This window comes from Tupaia chinensis, unplaced genomic scaffold, assembly GCF_000334495.1.
Source record: "Tupaia chinensis unplaced genomic scaffold, TupChi_1.0 Scaffold139677_1, whole genome shotgun sequence".
NCBI lineage: Eukaryota > Metazoa > Chordata > Mammalia > Scandentia > Tupaiidae > Tupaia > Tupaia belangeri.
The window spans coordinates 81,720-92,703 of record NW_006199558.1 but is presented as its reverse complement, the minus strand read 5'-3'; the positions used below and the strand labels follow the sequence as shown (position 1 = coordinate 92,703).

The 10,984-nt window shown below is 36.5% G+C and overlaps 1 protein-coding gene across 1 annotated transcript in view; it reads right to left on the bottom strand.

Annotated features, from left to right (window-relative positions):
- Nucleotides 1-10,984, bottom strand: part of PHF14 (PHD finger protein 14) — a 185,003-nt gene that overhangs the window by 95,053 nt on the left and 78,966 nt on the right. The window lies entirely within an intron of this gene.

Sequence of the window (10,984 nt, the reverse complement as noted above, 5' to 3'; positions counted from 1 at the left end):
CCGGGGGGCCTCCCTGCCCCTCCCTGCCTCTCTGGCCCGGGATGGCCCGGAGGCCGAAAACAAGGTTGAAGAACTTGCAACTTAAGAAGATGATAGTTACCAGCCCTGCATTACCTCAGGGGAAAACAAGAACTACTCTGCCATTTTTAAGGAAGCCAGATACCCAAGGACAACTCACACTGCAGACCCCCACAACACCATTCCTGGTAACTACAAGATGACTGCTGTGCCGCATCAGCTGATAATTATCCCTGTGTACCAGAACTGCTTTCCTGAAACTGCATTCCTTGGAGACTCACCTACACTTGTGGATCTGCCGGAGACCCTTCCTTATCCAACCCTGAGTGGAGTTTATGCTCCCTATTACCAAAAACTTTATGAGCTGATGGTTGGAACTTGTGGCCTCTCTCCCTTTACTTGTATGTATCACTTTTTCAGTAACTCTTCTGGAAGACAACTGTATATAGCAGGGATATTGTAATGGGAGAGTGAGACAGGGCAGAGGGACAAACATAGGAAAAATAAAAAAAAATAAAAAAAAAGAGGAAGAGGAAAAAAAACATATATATATGTGCATAAGCAAGAAAGTAGAAGTGGAATATTATTGATGATAACATGCTTGATTGGGTCACTGTGCAGTCTATTCTAGATGGGAAATTACATTTAGTATGCTGTGATGATGCTCAGGGAATGAATGTTAGGGAAAAAAAAAAAGAACGAAAACAAAAAACAAACAAAAAAAAACGGTTAAACTATTCGTACCATTTAAAAAAAAAAATGGATATTTGATGGCTGCAGTGAGCGGTATGGGCCCAGTTGGGTTCTACTTTATAGTATGCTCTTTTTACCCAATGGGGTTTAGGCCTAAAGTCAGACTTGAGTTCATGTAGAGGCATGTGTCAGCTGTGATAACTATTGGAGAGACTTAGACTAATTAAGATCACTGACAGATCATTTGGGGAGGGGTGAGGCACGGAGGGCAATCGGGGATGACAGGGACAATGTGGGAGGAGGATGGGTCATAACAGAGGGAGGGGGATGGGGAATCTAGGATGGTAAAACAAAAGGCAAGGTATGCAGGACACAAGAATTGGGAAATTATTTGCTGAGAACATATATGTTGACGTGCTTGATTGAGCCAACGCACAGTATATATTGGATGGAAAATTCATTTGTGTGTTGCGATGGGAAAAAAAAATTATAATAAAAAATAAACTATAAAAAAAAAAGAGAAGAGGATAGAGAAAGATAGAAAGTGAACAATAGAGGGGATGTTAGTGAGAAACAGATATGGTTTATTATCTGTTGAAGATGACGTGTATAGTATTCTCAACTGGACTGGTCTGGGAAGTATTTCATGATGGGTGAAGTCTTTTAACAAGCAAAATGAGAAACAGTGATTGTCTGTTTTAAAAAATTATAATAATAATAATTATTGGGAAATGCATGGAAAAGACTTTGAATGATAAAGCGGGGAGATCGATGCCTCTGTATTGACTGACATGCATGGCATTCCCTTTTGAAAAAGCAATGGAAGTCAATGTAAAGTTATATGTAATCCAATGTAATATAAAGAAGATTATGATGATAATAAATTAAAAAAAAAGATAAATATTAAATGCACTACCATGGCCAAAAAGGGAGACATAGATTTTCCTTTAATAAGAAAGAAAATGCATATCCTATTTTTTTCTTATGCACAATTTCTCATATATGTCAACAATATGAAGAGAAAATAAAATTATATGGGATCATCAGAAAAGTCATGATGTGTCTTTCTTTCTTTTTTTTTTTGAGAGGTTTTTGCTATTGGGCACATGTGCCAGAAAGACAGAGACAGAGAGATAGAAAGCGAGAAATCACTTCCCAGTGGGGATGGCCATGCTGCAATCCCTCCTCCTACATTCTCCTCTCGGGATTCTGGACACACACAAGCATGTACCTGGTGTGAGTTTAAGCCATCGAGTCTGGGACACAAATCGACTAGATGGGAGTTCAGCGACATAGCCATTATGCTAACTGCTGGTCCCCGTGACGTGTCTTTCAATGCAAAAACGTCATGACTCTTCTAATGACCCAATACTGACACATACCACATAAAGAGTGGGTAAATAAAGTAAAATGAGGAGGGAAAATGTTTTAATAGCTTATCCTCTCTATTCTTAATCAGAACATAGGAATGCAAAAATATTTCTGCTCAAGTAACACAGAATTAGCCAACACATACATACACACACACCCACACACACAGACACACACCCACAAACACACACACACACAGTTAATACATGAACAAGATCACCCTGTGGTTATATAATTCTGAGGTTATGGCTGAGATTTAAATTTCAGTTTTATGCATGATAAAGAGAGGATTAATGTCATGGTCGATATTTCTCAAACTGAAGAATAAACTGACTTTTTACAAAATGAAGATTCTGAAATAGAAATATATTGGCTAAACTTAGTAAATTCCATAGGACTGTAATTTTTTGTCTATTATCTTGTATTGTTCTACTCATTTAAATGACCCTTCCCCATCTCCCTCCCAAAATAGAAGTAATTATAACTCCTCAAATCACAAGTAATAAAGAGTCTGACTATATGTGATTAATAGCTGATTTCAAAGCTTAATTCACAAAATGCAAATACACTGTGAGTGTACTCTACCTTTTGCTTGCACAACCAGCAGTTATTTCAAGTATCACCTCGTTATAATTTCACATCATTGCACCTGTGTATTTAGAGGTTTCATCTTCTACAATTAGAGCAATGATGTATATTCTTCAACTCAAGAAAGAGAGACTACCAAAGCATTTAGTAAATCACAATTAAAATTGCTAATAGCCAAAACAGTAAAAGTACAGATAGCTGCACAGATTTTCCCAAACACTAACTTCACAAATTTATATGGTATTAAATGTATATGTATATATTAAATGTGTGCATATTTTAATATCCATAAGCATACAACAAAAATACAATAGAAATATATTCACAGACCTTTGAGATATTAACATATCTTAAAATTATTTGAAAAAGGTCTCTACTTGTCCAAAAACAATATCCCATATATAAGCATTTATGAAGAAGGTCCACTTAAGTAGTTAGTATATTTTAATATCTGTTTAATATCAAAGAAACACAAATAACATGCTTAAGAAAATAAAGATTATAGCACTGACGTCTTAAGGAATAGCAAATATAGTCCTGAAAACCATCAAGTAAAGAAAATAAAACAACAAATCTGATGGTGAAAGGGATGTCATCATTTAGGCTTTAACAAATGCATTGACCAAAGGCAAATTTTACTCAACCAGTGGTTTGAGGTATTAATTATTCTAAAACTATAAATATATAGGTTAAGACCATAGACTCCGGAGCTAGACTGCTTAAACTTTAACCCTAGTTCTGCCACTTTTCAGCTATGCAACTTTTAGAAGTTACTTAAGCTCTTCTGGGACCAGCAGTTAGCGTAATGGCTATGTCGCTGGACTACCACGTAGTCAACTGCAGTTCAAGTCCTGGACCCGGTGGCTTAAACTCACGCCGGGCGCGTGTGCATGCGTGCCCAAGATCCCAAGAGGAGAATGGAGGAGAAGGGATTGCGGCATGGTCACCCTCCCTGGGGGGTGATTTCTCGCTTTCTGTCTCTCTGTCTCTGTCTGGTGAGCGCACACGCCCAATAGCAAAAGCCTCTCCAAAAAAAGAAAAGAAAAAAGTTACTTAAGCTCTTCATTCCTTAAATTTATTCATCAATTCAATGGAGATAATAATAACACAGCTTGCTAAAGGATTTAATACGTATGTACAAGATGTCTTATATATAGTAAACACTTTGTGCTTTCTTATACTCAACATTTGCAAATACAGAGCATTTAGTATTTCCTGACCATTGTCTAAGCACTTTAACTGTATTATCTCATTTATTCTTCCAGACAACCCATATAAACTAGACAACCCATACAAATAGTACTACTGTTTATTGCTATTTTACATGAAAGGAAGTTAAAACCGAGGTAAGATAAAGGCTGAGTTCAAAGTATCAGAAACAGGTTTCAAACTCAGCAAAGTATTTATAAATTCTCACTGGATACTTATACATAATACTGCCCCCCCCAAAATATAGAAAGCTTAAAAATAATAAGATATAGGCTATTTATATTAGCTTTGCAGCTTCTTTCATAAATATCCAATGCCAAAAATAGTAAGTTAAAGAAGAAAAAACTGGGATTTTTTTTTTCCACATTACAAGAAAGAAAGACTTTAGTTCCTATAATGCATTAAAAATATCTTTTGGATAAAAATCTGTTTTGTACCTAATCAGAAACATGTCAATAGTGCAAACAGAAGGCAACCACAATCATACTAGTAAGTGAATAAAGTAGTTCAGAAAGAGGACCAGCAGTTAGCGTAATGGCTATGTTGCTGGACTCCAATGTAGTCGACCGCAGTTCAAGTCCTGGACCCGGTGGCTTAAACTCACGCCCGGCATGTATGCGTGTGTGCCCAAGATCCCGAGAGGAGAATGGAGGAGAAGGGACTGTGTTGTGGCCATCCCCCCTGTGGGTGATTTCTCGCTTTCTGTCTCTCTCTCTCTGTCTGTCTGGTGAGCACACGTGCCCTATAGTAAAAACCTCTCCAAAAAAAGAAAAAAAAAAGTTCAGAAAGAAATAAGCTGTGAGGAATCTCAATGAGGAACATTTGCATTGGTTGCCTGGAGCTGGAGATAGGAGCTAACACTGACTGTATAAGCACAGTACGTTTTGAAGTGATACTAATTCTCCATAACCAAACTGGAGTGATTATTGAACACCTCTATAAACTTACTAAAAATCATTAAGCCCTAAATTTTAAACAGGTAAAATCTTTGGGGAAAAAAATTAGGTGTCAAGAGTTGTTTTAAAAAGGGGAAAACTATAACGGCATGACATTTAAGGGACACAGAAATGGATAAATGTCTATAGATGATAACATGTACAGTAACTTCAGCTGGATTAGTGTGAAGTGTATTTATGCTGGGTAAATTCACTTTACAAACTGCAGTGATGTAAAGTGATTAAAAGTATAAAATAAAATGATTTTTTAAAATGAAAGTTGAAGAAAACAGTAGTTTTTAAAAAAGAAATATTTGCTATTTATTAAAAATGCAGGTCTTCTGAATTGACTTATTTTCTACTCCTGTAGCTAAATGAGAGATAGAGCAACAATAAAACTAGCTGCAGAGACAAGATGGCGGGTACTCAGTGACGATTTGTCAAGGGTTGAAAAGTAGTTTGTCTAAAAGACTGTAAAAGTAGTTTGTCTTTGGAACAACCTTTTGTACCACCAAAGAAGTATCTGATACACCATGATAGTAGCAGCAATAAAATGGGTTATATCAAAGACAAGTATCTTGAAACATTTCCTTCCAACCCAAATTAAAGCTTTACATAGTATTTGTCATCAATCTACACATTCTTCTCTTCTAAATGACCATAACTACAAAGTGGAGCTTGCTTTGACATCTAATGGCAGGACATTTAGTATGCCTACTACCCATCTATGGATATTCCATATGAACACACAAAACTGTGCATAATCATGAAGAAACACATTAACAAGTCCTGAAAAAAAAGATTAGAAGGAAAAAGTGAACACACCTTGAGAAAGGACCCATGATAGAACAATTTAGCAAGATATTCTTTACTACCAAGCACCATTGGTACCCTCATGGACAGTATCAAAGATGTCATAAGAAACTGGATCTTCTAAAAGACAAGTGATATCGAGGTTCCCAGAGATATCGGAAATGTGCCTCATTTGTCATTTAAGGAAATCCCACTTGGTGTACTTAATAATAGGTTATGTAATAAAATAATACAATTTCTTTTCATACAAAAAATAAATAAAACGGGTTTCTATTCTAAGAGGCTTAATGAAGAAAAATAAATCACGTTCTACATAGAGTAGTTTCCAAAGAGATTCTTGGAAAGAGTATGTTTTTATATACGCGTTTGTGATAAAAAATAAAGACATCGGCAGCATGGATTTACAAGTGTGGGCTGTTATGTGGTCTTTGAATATCAGAGCTGATATATTAGACTTGAGATGATAAAACCTAAGGTCCTCTTCTAAAGTACAAAAACTGAGGTCCACTGATTCTAAGTGACTAGCTTAAAATTACAGTGACAAGTGTAGCTTGGACTAGCTTAAAATTTAAAATTTTTACTAAAAATTCTCTTAAATTTTAAGAGAGGTATACAATACAAAAATATGGAATCATCAGTTATTTAAAAATCATTATTTTGGGACCAGCAGTTAGTGTAATGGCTACATTGCTGGACTCCTACATAGTCGACAGCGGTTTGCGTCCCGGACCCGGGGGCTTAAAACTCACGCCGGGCACATGTGCGTGCATGTCCATGATCCCAAGAGGAGAATGGAGGAGAAGGGATTGCGGCGTGGCCATCCCCCCTGGGGGGTGATTTCTCGCTTTCTGTCTCTCTGTCTCTCTCTGTCTGTGTGGCGAGCGCACGCACCCTATAGCAAAAACCTCTGCAAAAAAAAAAATCATTATTTTTACCCACTTTTTTATTTGCAACAGTATATGTTATTTTTAAGATTATTTATAGTAAGTTTAAGAAGTATATAAGAAGTTAATTTTTTTAAAAAATTGTATTCATTTTCATTATTTTATTTATTTATTTATTTTTTAATTGACCAGAGAGAGACAGAGAAAAAAAAAGTTAGAAAGCAAGTTGCCAGGTCCAGGATTCAAACCCTGGTCAGCCATGTAGGAGTCCAGTCACCTTAACCACCAGGCACCTGCTAGCCTCAAAAGTTAAAAAAAAAATTAAGTAGAATAAATCAGATGCTATCTAAAGGATTTCTGCCAGAAGAAATTATAAACTATTTCAGCAGAATAGCTACAAATGTATACAGGTATAGTAATGCATGAGAAAATTCATTTATTTATTCTAAATAAATGGCCATTCCATATTATATTAGACTATGAGAATCATCAGACATAAATGGAAGGCCCAGATTCCACCCTCATTAGTGAGAAAAGTGAAAAGAGTTCATAGATAATTTATAACCAAGTGGATGGCAGCATGACATGGACTTAAGATGAGGGCTCCCAGGGTAATCAAAGCAAAGAAAAGATCAATATGAGGTCATATAAGTCAAGAAAGATAGGGACCAGCAGTTAGCATAATGGCTATGTCGCTGAACTCCCATGTAGCTGACCACAGTTTGAGTCCCGGACCCGGTGGCTTAAATTGATGCCGGGCCTGTGTGCGTGCATGCGTGCATGCGCGCCCTAGGAGAATGGAGAAGAAACTGTGGCGTGGCCATCCCCCCAGGGGGTGATTTCTGGCTTTCTATCTATCTCTGTCTTTCTGGGAAGCACACGCGCCCTATAACAAAAACCTCTCCAAAAAAAAAAAAAAAAAGATAAATGAAGTAAGTACTGAACTAGTCTTAGAAAGAATAGAATATGCTCCAAAACATTATAGGAAGCAGCAAGTCTTAAGCAAATAGTTGAAATGCATAATCGAAGGACCAGCATAAAGACAAGATGATGATGTGGATACAAGAAAGAAACATCTGACAACCAAGAAGAGATGAATAAATTCTTTGAAAAACACACCTTACCAAAAACTGCCATAAACAAGAGAAAATGAAATTCAATAGCCCTCTCTATATTTTTAAAACTGAATTCATTATCAAAACATTCTGACTAAGAAACCTCCAAGAGCAGGTTATAGTAGAGAATTCTACCAAAATTTAATAAGGAAATATCTTAAATAAATGCTTTAGAAACAGAGAGAAGCACTTTCAATTCCTTTCAGAGGAACAGAATAATATAGTAAATAAAACTTGATAGAGACTTTATAAGAAACTAACAAAATGACAAGGTTGATTAAATTTCTGAGGCCACCTTGAGTGTGTGGTGTCAAGGGCTGGGGAGCTCAGCTGAAGCACAGTTCATGCAGCTGTGCCAAGACCTCCTGACTGAAGACACTTTCCTCCATTCTGACTCAGTACTTTCCCCCTTCCTATCCCTTACTCTTCTCCCTCTCCCCAGTCTAGGTCCATAAAAAATAGGAGCCTTTTGTCTGAGTGGCCTTCTCCTGATAGTAAGGCTGAATATCTCCAATGAGCATCTGAGCACAGGTGTATGGGCCATGCCTCCCACACCTCTACCTACTGTTTCCCATGTGGGCCCTGATCTACAATACCCCTCACCCAGTACTGTTCAATGGGGCAAAATGGAACATTCAGGAGCCAAAAACTTTCCTGTCTGTTCTCACACTTAATACTATTGCAGTAAAAAAAAACATTATTTATTGTTCGGCTTGTTATCCTAATTGACCTGGTAGGTCTGAACTCCAGCATAAACAGAAAATATTTAAAACACCTTCTGCAATAGCATCAAACATTAAATACATAGGAATACAATAAAAGACAAAGATTTCTACACTTAAAATCACAAAATATCGACTTTTTCTATTCTAAATTAACATATCTCAGTATTTGAATAAATGAAGAGATATACCAAGTTGGTGGACTGGAAGACAACACTATTAAGATACAAATTCGCTGATAATTCATCCACGTATTCCACACAAAGTTGATCAGAATTCCTGCAGGCATTTTTTTTTCTTTGTCTTTTCAAAGACAACAGTAAAATGGCAACAGTAAAGCTCACTATTTTAGCAAATTTTAAGTATACAGATCTGTGGCATTACATCCTGCAATTATCACCACAATCCATCTCAAGAACTTTTTTATCTTCCATAAAAGAAACTCTATGCTCCTCATTCCCCTTTCCTACCGTTTTACTATTTTTCTCTCTTATTTTGACTACTCTAGATACCTCATGTAAATGGAATCATACAATGCTTATCCTTCTGTGACTGGTATACCATACTATCTTCTAGGTTTTTTTTATGTTGTATCATATGTTAGAATTTCATTCCTTTTTAATGCTGTATAGTATTCCATTGTAAGTATACAATACTTTTGTTTATGCCCCTGTCAGGATTGCTTGGGTTGCTTCCACCTTTTGGCTGTTGTGACTAATACTGCTACAAACACAGGCATACAAATATTTATGCAAGGCTCTATTTTGTGTGCATACCAGAAGTGGTATTAGTAGAACAATGGCAGTTCTATGTTTTAATTTTTTTAAGAACTGCAATATTGTTTTTTTAAGGATTATTTTATTTAACTGTATTTATTTACTTACTTATTTTTATTTGACCATAGAGGGACAGAGCAAGCGAGTGAGCGAGTGAGAGAGAGGGAAATTAAGAAAGCAAGGCGCCAGGTCTGGGACTCAAACCTTAGGTGGCCATATGGGAATCCCATGCTCTTAACCACCATGCTATCTCTTGGCCCCATGCAATACTATTTTCAACAGTGTTACACAATGTTATATCCCTACCAGCCACATACAAGCACATTCTCTGATTCTTCCATGTTCTTGCCAACTCCTGTTATTCTCTGGTTTGCTTGCTTGTTTGTTTTGACGACAGCTAGCCTAATGGGTGTGAGATGGTATCTCATGTAGTATTCATTTGCAATTTTTCTAAGTTTAATGATGATGAACAGCTTTTCATGTACTTATTAGCTATTTGTATGTCTTTTAAAATCTTTTGCCTTTTTAAAATGGATTTTTTTATATTTCTTTCTGTGATATTCTTTATTTCAATCCCTTACCAGACACACATTGTGCAAATATTTTCTTCCTTTCTGGTAGGTGCCTTTTCACTCTGTGGATAGTATCGTTTGATACACAGAAGTTTTTAAATTTGAAACTATTTTATCTTTTTCTTTTCCATTGCAGTAGTTGTTATACTTTTCATGTTTCTGTTTGTTTCAAGAAAATGTACAAGCTGTATCTAATGTTTATATGAAAATATAAAGGCTATGGAAAAACAAAAAGCTACTCTAAAGCCTCAGAAATCAAGACAGTTGATAGAATCAAAGGAATAAATGCAATAGAATACAAAGTCTAGGGAACCAGCAGTTAGCGTAGAGGCTATGTCGCTGGACTCCCACGTAGTCGACAGCGGTTCGTGTCCCGGACCTGGTGGCTTAAAACTCACGCTGGGTGCATGTGCATGCATGCCCAAGATCCTGAGAGGAGAATGGAAGGGAAGGGATTGCGGCGTGACCATTCCCCCTGGGGGGTGATTTCTCGCTTTCTGTCTCTCTGTCTCTCTCTGTCTGTCTGGCGAGTGCACGCACCCTATAGTGAAAACCTCAAAAAAAAAAAAAAAAAAAAGAAAGAAAGAATATAAAGTCTAGAAACAGATTCAGAATCAAAATAAAATCAACTGATATTTAACAGTAGTACCAAAGTAACTTAATGTAAAAAATAAGTATTTTCAACAAGTGGTACTATAAAAACTGGAAATTGACATGGGATATGTAACAATCAAATCTTCCTCATCTCTACTTGTGATCATATACAAAAATTAATTTCAAATAGGTCACATATCTCTCAATAAATAAAATCTAAAATTATAAGGCTTCTAGAAAAAAAAAAAAGCACATCACCTTTGTAATTTGGACCTAAACAAGAATTTTCAGATAGTAAACAAAAGAAGTAACCATAAAAGGAGTTGTTATATTAGACTTCAGCAAAATTATCAATTTCTGTTCTTTAAAAGACACCATTAAGAGAATAAATAGGCAAGCCACAGATAAGGAAAATATATTTGCAAAACATGTATTTGACAAAAGGAGGGGCAGACAGAGGCTCAACAGCGACACAGCTGGACCAGATGGAAAGGTCCTAGTGTCATGTCTTGGGACCTCTATGAGTACACCAATGTGTGTGTGTTTGTGTGTACGTACGCATCTGTGTGGGCCACGATCCGTGCAGGATGAGAATGGAGGAGGATCACAGCTAAAGACTCTGTTGATAGTGTGTCTCTCCATCTTTTTATTATTAAACTTATTTATTCATAATAAAAATCAACTACATGCACAC